Here is a 12,772-nt window from a genome sequence, read left to right on the forward strand (position 1 = left end):
TAATGCATAGGATCTTAGTTGCTATTGTTGTCTTAAATAAATGTTTTTCAAGCCTGATTCTTTAGCATAAAGTCTCAGGACCTAAATCTCAAGATGCGTTGATACAGCAGGTCAATAGCATTCAAGATGCTTTCCACACAAGGGTTTTGCAGACATTATGAGAAACAGTCATCTAACCCAACGTGTCATCTCTGGAATATTTATATTTTTATCACATTATTAACCAGACGTTCAAAAGTTTTGCTGTTCTATTTCTTCATAAATAAACATTTTAAAGTAATATAAGACTAAGTCTGTTACATCTTACACAAACCAGCTTCAGCCCCTTACGTCATCACCCTAGATTCCTTAGAAATATATTCCCAAGTTGGTCATTTATGCTTCCAGTGGTAAGAAAGTAAAATATCTCCCTGTATTTTGTTATATTTATTTTGTCAACTTTAGTGCAGCCTCCTTTTATAAAAATCATAAACAAAATTTAGACAGGTGAAAACAATGATACAAAATTATAAATAAAAAATAAGGAAAACATTAACTTTGATTAGAGAACCACAGTAAGCAAAAAGCATAGCTAAGCGTCTGGTTTTTGTGGGGCAGGACTGCCTCAGAGGTTATGGTGGATTAATAGAAGATGAAGCTTACTGCTCTTGGATTTCCAGTTACATAATATACCAGATAATAACAAATAGCACCAACTGAGATTTTGGAAAACGATGAATGGCAGGCACTGGTGGGTGACTATATTGTAGGCTAGAAAAAGTCATTTTTAAATAAAGTTGATTATATTTTGAGTTGCTTTCATGTTTTTCCACGTTAACTATAATCTTCTTCGTTAGGTAATTGACTGCTCAGTGTAATAAAATGGAGTGATTTGGGAGCTACAAAGATTTGAAATTATTTTTTAAAGTGGACTTCTGGTTTAAAGACACATTTCCATTATTTCTTATTGAATACACAGAAAGCAAGAATAGTTTTCTCTTATTATCACATGCATTCAAACATCTTAGCCTCATTCTTTTTGGATTTTGTAGACGAAAATCAATAAAAAGATAGATAAAAAGTCAAACTATCCTGCCATCAAGATGAAGCATTGGCCTCTTTCAGTGAATATTTAAGTTGTGGCATAAAATGGATCATAAAAGTTTTGGTGTATTATTTATATGGAGACAGCTTTCCTCTCTCATAAACTCTGCTTTGAGTGCATTGGGAAACAAAGCAGTGTACAAGAGGCTTTAAGAGGTATTGAGTAAGAGTGATTATCGATTCAAACAAACTTTCTGAAGTCATGCTGCAGTGTTGCATCTTTCAGATAGGATTGGTTTGGGGGTGGCTCTCAGGCTGTGACCTGGCCTTCCCATAGTTGACTTGTCAGTGAGGTTTAGCATCATCTAACAAAGCTACATGTATTGATCGTGACACATAGAAACATAGCTCCAGCCATGGGTATTAAATAGCACTGAGGTTTAGCTATTCTCTGCCTGCTCCATGCATTAACCATTCGGTTGAAGGCTTTTACACCAAATACTGAATCATTTCAAAATCCATTCTTGTTATCACAAGTTGGCATGTCAGGAACTAGGAACACTATTAGTTAGTGAAGTGAGAAATAATGGCAGTATCTGCAAATGTCTGATTTTCACCTGTCATCTTATATTCTTAAATATCTGTTAAGTCAGAACTGGTAAAACCATATCCACCTCTTTTCCAAGTTTTCTTATTCATAACATAGTATTTTTAGATTTCAAAATATTGAATTGGTGTTTTATTGGAACATTTGACTAAAAGGGCATAAAATATTTCCATAATCAGTTCATTTCACTTTCTCCCTTGAATCATATGCTTTTGTTCTAATAGGACTATTTTAGAAATAAAAGATGAGTCAAATATTTCAGTGCTGCATGTGAAAGCTTCCTGAGATGCCAGATATTTTAAGATGGAGTTAAATTTAATTAATTATGCACCTCGAAGGAGCATTAACAAGAGCTCTACTATATGTCCTGTAAAGCTAATATGAAACTTCTCTCAGCATAGGTATGTAGATAAATAGATTGGTAGATAGGCAGACAGGCAGAGTGGGATGTCATGAAGAGAATTACTGCGGACATGTACACACAGTTAATTTGTTTAATTGCAATTCACAATTTAACTAGAAATTCTTCAAAAAGAGAAGAAAACAAAGCATAAAAAACAAGACAAAAAGTTTTTATTTTTATTGATTTGAATAAAAGGAAGGCTTGTTTGTATCATTAAATGTATTTTTATATTCAGTCATATAAGTTCAGGGCTTTTTTGCAATGTTGAAACTGAACTATAGAGCTGCTGATAAATTGTTAGCTCTCTAGCAGTTTATTGTCACATTACATTCATAGAATACTTAATAAATGTCAACTAGTCAGTGTGACCTTGGAGAGCATGGAGTGAGAGGCCACGGAACATTCACAGCATTTACTGTTGCCATGTATCTATTATGGGGTGAGGTGTGAAAAGAGACCTGTTACAGTCTTGCCTGACTATCCGTTTCATATCTATGAATTAATCTGTTAGAACTCGGAAATAGTTGCACAATTTTTCAAGTAAGAATGCATTAAGATGTAACAAGTTATATAACCAACTTGAAAAGAAAATCTTCCACTTCTGCTTCTCTGCCATGTCATGATGCATCACGAGCCCCTCACCAGAAATCGATCAGGGGCAGCTTCCCAATCTTGGACTTCCCAGTCTCCAGAAGAGTAAGCTAAATAAATCTCTTCCCTTCTGGTATTCTGTTATAGAAACAGAAAACAGATTAATACAGATAATAATTTTATGTGTAGCTTGTGAAAGAGTGTATGGGTAAGCTCATTTATCTAGCAAAAGTTAGAGGAAGTCAAAATAGGAAATTGTTTTTATACATTATGGTATGACCTTCCCAAGGAATTTCATGCAGATTTTATAGAAGATAGACTATAATAGCAGAGACTTATGAAAGTCTTATCATGCTGCTGGAAAAAAAAATGTTTATAAACATGTATACTCACTTTTCTTCACTTTTGATAAAGTATATTAGGAATGTTGTATATAGTCAGATACAAGCTGAAAAACTGAATATACAAATGAATAATGCAGGATCATATATGGCAGTGGATTTCGGACAAAGAGTCTCAGCAGCAATTAGCCCAGAAATCTCAGAATTTGGTCAATGACTGACAGCTTTTTAAATTTTTACCCATTTCCAACTCAGCATCAACTACAGAAACCCAACTGGGCCCCACAAATTAACCACATAAGATATATCACTTCTAATTAGTTGCCTCCAGCTTCCGTATGCCAACAACCTCCAATAAGAGCACATTGAAGTCGCTTTTTTTTTTTTTTTGCTGCAAAGCTTCCCATGTCCTTGCCTGCCTTTGAGACTATACCAAAATTAAGTGACTTGGATAACTCCTTTATATATAATTTTAATTGAATATTTAGTCATTTTACTTAACTAATTGTAACATTTATTCAGAAATCCACAAAGATGTTTGCAGTGTATTTTATGTATAAAACACTTAACATAGGGGATCCTACAGTTTACACACTTTTAGCTATATAATATTTATTGATCTTTAGATATCATACTATTTTAATATGAATATTAGCTTAATAAAGAGATGACCAATAATCCCATAGATCACATTCCTAAATTTCTAAAAAGTAACAGAAGTTATTTTTTTAGGTAAAGATTTCATAATTTATCCAAATAATCACAAAATGTCGAGATTTATAAGTACTCTAAAAAATCCAATCTTCCTTTGCTCAATAATTTTAGACAGTCTTTAACAGGAATTATTATTAAAGATTGAATCAATAATATTGTATAAATTAGAATTTTAGTATCATTATAATTTTATGACTGTGGCCTTTACTATAGACTTTATAAGTAAAAATGGTATTACAATTATACCATTCCCTAAAAATCATCCATTATTCTTTAATAATGTTTAAATGATACTTTAAAAATTTTTCTACCTCTCTATCTAACCCATCTATTTAAGCATCTATCCAAGCTTCACTTTGACAGGTAAACTAGGATGGGAAAAAATTTGTTTACATATCTGTGTCCATATTTTTCACTTCACTATACCCTGTTCACTGATATCTAATGAGCTAGAGAACAATATTTGTAGGTTTATTTTGATCAGAGTTGCATCTATTCTGTACAGATTACTAAATATTTTTGTATTCTTACTGTCCAAACAAAAATATCAATCCAGTGTTAAAGTCAGTATAACCCAAAGACGTGTTCTTAACTTTCTTCTTTAATGATAAATTTTGTCTTCAGTTTTACAAAGTTGAGCTGGTGACCAGCAAAGAATTGTGTTCATTTCCATAAAGTAGACTTGTGGAAAGTGGCTGTCCATATAATAGTACATTTAATATTTCCACCTGCATCTAGGTAAGCTAAAGATATTTAATTCTGGTCAAAGGAATTCAAGTGGAAAAGAGGTGTATATTTCTTCTATGCTTGACCTATACAAAAACCCCTTGGAATTCTTCATGCTATTTCTTCCCCAACAACAGGCAGAATGAGGATATCTAAAGTGATATGAAGTCTTCCTTTTAAAATAGATAAATAAATAAAGTTATCTTGGAGGCTACTTGTAAAAAAGGTAGAGCCTCCATTTACCCTGTACTCATGAATAACTATATAAAGAAAAACCATCCAATCCACCATTCACATCACTAACTGAACGTTATGTAAATATGAAAACAAAAAACAGAAAACTTATGTGTAAGTGATTGATACTTTAGGAGCTATCTTTTATTGTATCTATTATTGAACATAATAAAAGAGGTCTTGGTCCTTTCAAAGACATATAGTGTAATACTGGTTAAATAGGCTTCTAGATGAATCCAAAAAGATAATCTAGGCAGATGTACTGTATTCACAGGAGTAGTAAATATAGGATAGATAAATATAGGTAATAATATGGAAATATTGAAGCTGGGAGATTTTTATTCCCTTTCCAGTGACTTGAAGAGGTTTTTTTTTTTTTTTCATTAATGCTTGCACAGAAAATGAGAAAGAAAGATAAATCTTTCTTCTATTTTCCCTTCGTATAATGGAATTCCTTGTTTTGCAATGACTCAGAAGTACGGAAGTGAGCAGGAAAGCTTTATGTGAAAAAAGGTAAGATTTCAGGCATGCTCTAACTGTAGGTTGTTGGCATGGTGAAGTTGGATGCAGGTTAACTAGAAGCAAGAGATCTTGTGTAACTGGCATGAGGAGCATATGTGGATCTCTCTGGTTTGTCCAGAGTTGGATAAACATAGGTACAAAAATAGGGAAGCTGGCAAAGCTGGCAGGTCTTGGCTTACTCCTGACCATTCTGGGCACATAAAACTTTACACATATTTTAGAGTTTTTTGGGTATTTAACATTTTACAATCATGTATTATAGAATAGTGATCTACTACAATTTATTTTCCCTTATGATATGAGAAAATCTATAAATAGAATTGTGACATTAAATACACATCACAGGGACTATTTCTTGAGGTTCTAGAGGATTCCTTTATGCACAAATTGTATCTACTTTGAATATTCTTTTGACTTCCTCACAATATTTGAGGCACATCACTGATAAAGAACTTGATACCATACCCGACACTCTACTCACTAAAACTTCCACTACATAGAAAAAATAATTGAAGCATGTCAATTAAAATTTAGATATAGTCCACCCATCTATTACCCAAACTTCTTTGAAGCCAGGAGTAAACAAAGAGCTCATGTTTATAGTTAAAAAACTTATATCCAAAGTTTTCAAACTTTGCCAGTAAGGAAACCAAATGGATGAGGATACTGAGTTTTTTCAAGATCTGAAGGCCATAAAAAAGTTGTTATAACTGACTTAAAGTAGTACACAACCCTAGTGTCATCTTGTTAACAACCCCACCTGAAGTCACTTGCTTCATCTAGTCAGTCTTCACTCTGCTTTTACAACTTGCCTCTAGATGAGATCAATCAGTACCCTTTGTCTCCACCTGGGGACAACAATATTGCCTGAACATCATGCCCTGAGCCTCACCAAAGTTTCCTTCTATTTTTCCAGTTCCTCAGTTAAGATTTAAAACACCCAAATTTCTGTTTTAATTAAATTCTGTTACAATATATAGATGATCTCCTACTTTGTTCATAGAATAGAGAAGCCTCTAAAAACGATTCTAGTTGCTTGGGCTCAACATTAGCTGAAGAAAAAACAAAGTTTCAAAGAGAAATTACAATTTTGCCAAGAACAGGCCAGTATTTGGGCACATCCTATTTAATGAAGGGAAAATATTCTCTTCTGGTAGAGTAAAGACTACCTAAATGCATCCTAGATGCATTACAAAATGATCATTGATGGGATTTCTAAATTTAATTGGATATTGCCAACCATGAGTGCCAAGATAATCTGAGATTGCAGCATCTCTTTAGGAACTGACTAATTCCTCAGTAAGAGACCCTCTGCTATGGGAGCCTAAACATGAAGGCTTTCTGTTACTAAGGGAGCTCTTAGATAGTTTTCTTCTCTAAGCATCCCTATCTACCAAAAGTTCTTTTACCTATTTGTGCGTGAGCAATCTAGACAATCCTTGGGGTTTTGACTCATCTTTACAGGAATTATCAAAAGCCAATAGCTTATCGTGTTTGAGGTTGATAGTAAAAAAAGAAAGAAAGAAAGAAAGAAGTGCTACAAACTTGTTTGTACTTCTTTTGAACAAATTCTAGTCTACCCACTTTACCCACTTGATATCATGGTTTCTTACCCGGTACAGACATTGTTACTAACTGAGAACACACAGTACTTCTCAGTCAGCCCATTAGCCTCTCAAGAAGCTGTTAATCTCCTGCTTTCATATTATTCTTCACCACTGTAATAACTGAATTCTGGCACTCTTCTGCCCCTGCTAGAAGCAGAAATTCACAATAGTTTTATCTGTTATCGAACCTTTTTTTTTTTTTTACCTCTGTCAGATTTATTGCTGACCACCCTTGAGAACCTTACCTAACGTTTTTGATGGATCACATCTTAGAACCAAAATTGAAGTTTTTAAAGAAGATTATGTCCTCCGAAATTTAAGCTCTTCTTTAGACTATAGACTTAAACCTGAGGTAAAATCAGCAAAGATAGCGGAATTTATTGCACTTGCTATATAGCATGTCAACTAGCCCAAAACTGGAGAGTAAATTATACACAGGTAGCAGATATTCCTTTAAAATAGTACATAAATTTGAATTCTCACAACTGCTAGAAACCCATCCAAAATGGACAACAAGTAAATGCTCTCTTATGAGTTAGAGAGGTGCATTCATAAAATTGCAGCCCATGTGAAAACAGATGTGAATATATGGAAGCTAAAAAAAAATGCTGTAGGAAAGCATTACACTAAGCAAGCAGCCTTACCAAAGGCTGTGATCCAGTCTGTCTAAACCATCAAATTATGAATCTCTGGAGGGACTCAAAGAGGTCATTACAAATTAGCAATGGGCATTCCCGGGTTTTAGAAGGAAAGGGTTAAAAAACAATATAAGTGTACTCTTTCTCTGGCATGCCCAAAATGGCTTTTGCGTGGAGCCAGGTGATTTCAAATAGATATTAACTAAATTTCTCAAGAAATTACTCATCATGGTACAGAAAAATGGGTTGTTGTCTTAAACCAGTATTGGTGGGGCACTTAAAATGACATCTGAAGTTATTTTTAGGTCGTGTCATTTGTCAATAACAATGCAGGAAAAACTGTAAAGATAGACATGGCAAGGAACTGAAGTCTTGAGAGTCTTTTGAACACCTTTCTGAAGGATCTTATCCAAATTTTACTCCCCAAAAGTTTCATATGGCTGAAGTATTGTATGACTTTTTTCATAATCAGTTGAAATGTTTCCTTCCTGAAAAATCCACAACCATTAAAATCACTACAGACCTGCTTGATTTTCTGCTTCGATCATGAGGAAACATTTATATCAAGTGACTGAGGCACACACTTGTGGGAATTGGGATAGATAATGTTATGTGCCTACTTGAGTGAGCCATGGGGTGCCTAGATATTTGGTCAAGCATTATTCAAGGTGTGTGTCTCTGAGGGTGTTTTTGGATTATATTGACATCTGAATCTGTAGACTGAGTAAAGCAGATTAATTTCTCTAATGTGGGTGGGTCTTATCCAAATCTGTTGAAAGTATGAGTAAACAAAAAAGGTTGACCCTTCCCCGCAGAACAAAAATGTCTCTGCCTCACTGCTTTCAAACTGGAGTATCAGATTTTTTCCTGACTTTGGTCTTAATCTGAAACATCAGCTCTTCCTGGATCTCAAGCTTACTGGCCTTTCTACTGGAATTACACCACCAGTTCTTTTGAGTCTCAGACATTTAGACTCAGACTCGAAATAAGCCATTGGGTCTCCTGGGCCAACAGCTTGCTGACTTACCCTACACATCTTAGGACTTGCCAACTCCATAATTGCATTTCTGCATTGTGTGTGTGTGTGTGTGTGTGTGTGTGTGTGTGTGTGTGTGTGTGTGTGTGTGTGTGTGTGTGTGTGTGTGTGTGTGTAGCAAAATACTGCAAGGGACGGGACTCATACTATCACCAACAGGTTAAGGCTGCCTTCCTAAAACATCTTCTTAAACAACATCTTCATGATCTTCAAATAGGAGATTTAACTATTGAAGAACACACCAGGAAAAACTTTCCTTGAACATTGTTGAAATGGACGTTGTCAGGTTCTGTTAACAATAAATACAATAGTGAAACTCTAGGGAATCAATCACTGGGTTCATGCTTCACAACTAAAGAAGAGATTCATAATTCCACACAATTGGAAGGAGATTCCATTGGGGACCCAAACTGTGGCTTCACAGAGATCCTTTAGAAGCAGTTGATTTTTAGGAAGTAGACAGCTGAACCTAAAATTTTAGAACAAGCAGATAGCATTAGATAGATTCCCAAGATATTGATTCAAGTTCCTTGTCAGATTCCTGTTTTGTTTTTTATCTGCTTGCTTATGAGGCTTCTTTTCAAACAGATCCCTGGTTGTTGTCACCCATAATGGCCCTTCATGTTTTGTTGCTTGGTGTTATAATTGTTAGGTCAGAACACACTCACTCTAATGGTATTTCAGAATATCCCAAACAGTAGCTCTACCCTTGGTCTTACTCCAGTATGAGAATCACGAAAAGCTATCCAGTCTCGTCAAATGAGATCACAGGGAATTACAGCCAATGGCATTTCCACTTGCACCTACATAGACAAATGACCTTTAACAATTCAACTTGTGACTTTTTAGTGTCCCTTTCTCTTAGAAAAAGAACCAATGATAACCATCTATAGGCCACACCCTGGCTAATTCTGAATTTGAATTCAATGTCCATTTTAGGCTAATGGACCAAACAATAGCCACCTGTAAAAGAAAAATAGGCAAACATGTAATTTAGGTAATGGAAGGCCTCAATCTGACCTTCTCATGCCCCTATTGGTTACTATTTTATTGTGGTAGGACATCTGGTCCTGTTTGTCTCAGACTAACATATTGTGTGCATATTTAGGAATATCATTTTGAGATGTGTCCATCTACAAAGATAATAATTCTGCATACACCAAGACTAGAAATTCTGGCTCAGTTAAGAGCTCTAGAATGAGGTCACATTCATTATTCAGGCACTCTACTAGGGGAATTACTGACTCAAGGTTTATGTAAACAGTCTGAACAGTCTTCCCTACAGGAATCATACAAATAGAAAAGACCTTAAGGAGATGATCACATTATTAATGACATGACCTCCACTCTAGATGGAATACAGATCAGTCTCAACACAGCATAAGGAGTAATGAGTTAAGAATTGCTACAGATTTCTTATTGATCAGTTTTGGTGACATCTGTGCCATGGTTAATATTTCTTGCTGTATTTAGATCAATAAAACAGATGAGGTAGATGAGGCAGATGAGGCTATACATTTCCTTCAGGAAAAAGCGACTTGGCCCTCTTAATTTGATTCTTATAGTCTTTGGTATGTGTCTGTTGGCCTACATTGGACAATTGGGATTACTGGGTCTGAAGGATCTCATCCGTATTATTAATGATTCTTGTTTTTGCCATAATGGTCCTGATGTTGGCCCATTGCGCTGTACCTAAAGCCTTAAATGCTTTTGTGTGGCCACTTTCTCATCATTAGGTACATGATGACGCAACAACAACAACAACAAAAAGGTCAGTAAGAGACCATGATACAAATAACTACAGAAATAACTGAACAATCCCTGAGAGGTAAAGATCTGGATCTCTAATCATCCTTGAACTGACCAATCTCTTGCAAGTGAGAAATTGACCAATGAGAGGATTGAGAGACAATATAAAGCAGAAAATGGTGAGATCCTGTGTGACAACATCCTGACCCACAATCTCTGCAGCAACCAGCCTAGAACAGCCAGAACTTGATCAATGACCATCAGCCTGCCTATATTTTCCTCCACTTCCATCTCAAGACCAACCAGAAGTCAAAGATTGTCCCCAAAGAAATCACAAAAGCTCCTCTTCCAGTTAGCTTCCTTGTATCAATGTCCTTCAATCAGAGCACACCTAGGTCTTTTCCTTTTGTTACTATGAAGCTTTCTAGTTCCCACTCTTTGAATCCCTAGCGAATGTGAGTAGGTGTGGCTATAGCAAACTCTGAATAAATAGTCTCTGTTCTCATGTGGGTGCTCTCTGATTCCATAAGACAAAATATGCATTATGTTACATAAATGAGAAACAGAAATGAGAACCATGGCATCTTTTTTGTATTTTCAAGTTTTGTATGTAAAATATATGCATGTACTAATGAAATTATTTTAAATGAAGAAATTACATATGCAATATACAAAATTTTTTAAAGTTTTTATTTCAATGAGAATAAAACAAGATCAGGTTCACCATATCCTTACAGCTAGGACACATGAGAAAAAATTTGCGATGAGTCAGTTCCAGTGTTAATGTTTGAGATACATTTCAAGCAGTGAAAGGATACTGCACTACATAGAAATCAAGAAAGGAGAGTCAAGTTAAGAAACAAGGTCCAGTTAAGAAATGAGATTCAGTCAAAAGCAAAATGGGAGAACACAGGAGCAGAGATTTAGTTCGGAAACGAAAAGGTATGAAATTGTGCAGGCTAGATAAACACTTCAAATGCATATTTTGGCTCTCCTTTTGGCTATCCAGGGTTATCCTTGATAACTTAGATCATCTGATCTGTTTTCCTCAGTGGATTGTTGAAACATGGTTTTAGTGACTAAAGTCGAAATAAACAATTCAGCCAGATTCCAGTTAAAAAACCGAACTTAGTACAATTTCTACACATCTGATCCTGGGGAATTCTTCTTTCAAAGAAAATAATATATCTGTATGTTTTATACATATAACATACATTCTGGGGTCTCTTAATATACATTTTATTTACATGAACTAATATACTCATATACATATATTTATGTATGACATTTATTTATTCTTATTTTATTTCTAAATGTCTAAATTTACAAGTATATATATATATATATATATACTTTCATAAACAACAGAAATTTATTTTCTCACAGTCTGGAGGCTAGATCAAGGTGCCAGCCAATTTGGTTTCTAGTAAGGATTCCCTTCCTGGTTTGTAGACATCACCTTCTTGCTAGGTTCTAACCTTCTTGCTGGGTCCTCAAAGAGGACCTCAAAGAGAAAGAGAGCAAGATTTTTGGTGTCTCTTCTTATAAGGGTATTAATCCCTTTGTATCAGGCCCCTACACTTATGACCTCACTTAAACTTGTTCATCTCCTCACAGGACCTGTCTCCAGATATGGAGTCACTGGGGATTAGGGCTTCAACATATTCATTTGGGGGAACACAAACGTTTAGTCCATATTAGTGAGTCTACAGACATTTGTACGACTATACAGTTTATTCCATGTTAGTGGATTTTTAAAAAAATATTTCCTCAAGTATATATATGTATATAGCTTAGAGACAGATTGTATGTCTCATGAAACATTTTATTTCTCTTTGATTCTGATTAAATGAAGCTATGAAAATTATGTAAAATTGTAATAGCATCTAGAAATAAAGCGGCAATACAAATAGAGATGAATTTGTTTTAAGTAAGAACTAGGTATAGTATAAGAAAAAAATACTTGAAAATCTATGTTTATTAAAAGCAACTACTCTCTAAGCCACAAAATAAATGAAACTAATTAGAAATATAGATTAGTCACAGTGTAAAAGTCTCTGTCCGCTGATAATTTGTCATGTCTAATTTCATTTCATAACACATGACATAAAATGTTCATTCTCCATTCATCTGCTGGGAATTACTCTTTCAGAATAAAATCTCTTTTTCCCACCAGCATAATCATTCTCACTTCCCTTATTGCTAAGTGATAATTAATATTTTGGATACAGATGGATACCTAAAAATACAAACTTCATAACCTTTCTTTTTCAGGTCATGAATATAAAAAATGCTTTCATAAAACAACACTGGTATTTATTATTAATTCTTGTGAGATGTTAATAAAAACAGAAATATTCTTTGTAATTCTCGACATATAACCAACTTACCTAATTGTCTAGTTAAAAAAGAATACATAAATGAATTAGAAACTGGCATTAAGTTGAATTAAAATGAATGTCCAAATTGGAGAATATAAGAGAGAGATTAAATAATTCAATTATTCTGATTTCTGTGTAGATAACCACCGTGAATTCCAGAACTACTACTTTATTAATTGCTTAGTGAGTTGCATAATTAG

Source organism: Cynocephalus volans, chromosome 13 (genome assembly GCF_027409185.1).
Source record: "Cynocephalus volans isolate mCynVol1 chromosome 13, mCynVol1.pri, whole genome shotgun sequence".
In the NCBI taxonomy this organism is placed as follows: domain Eukaryota; kingdom Metazoa; phylum Chordata; class Mammalia; order Dermoptera; family Cynocephalidae; genus Cynocephalus; species Cynocephalus volans.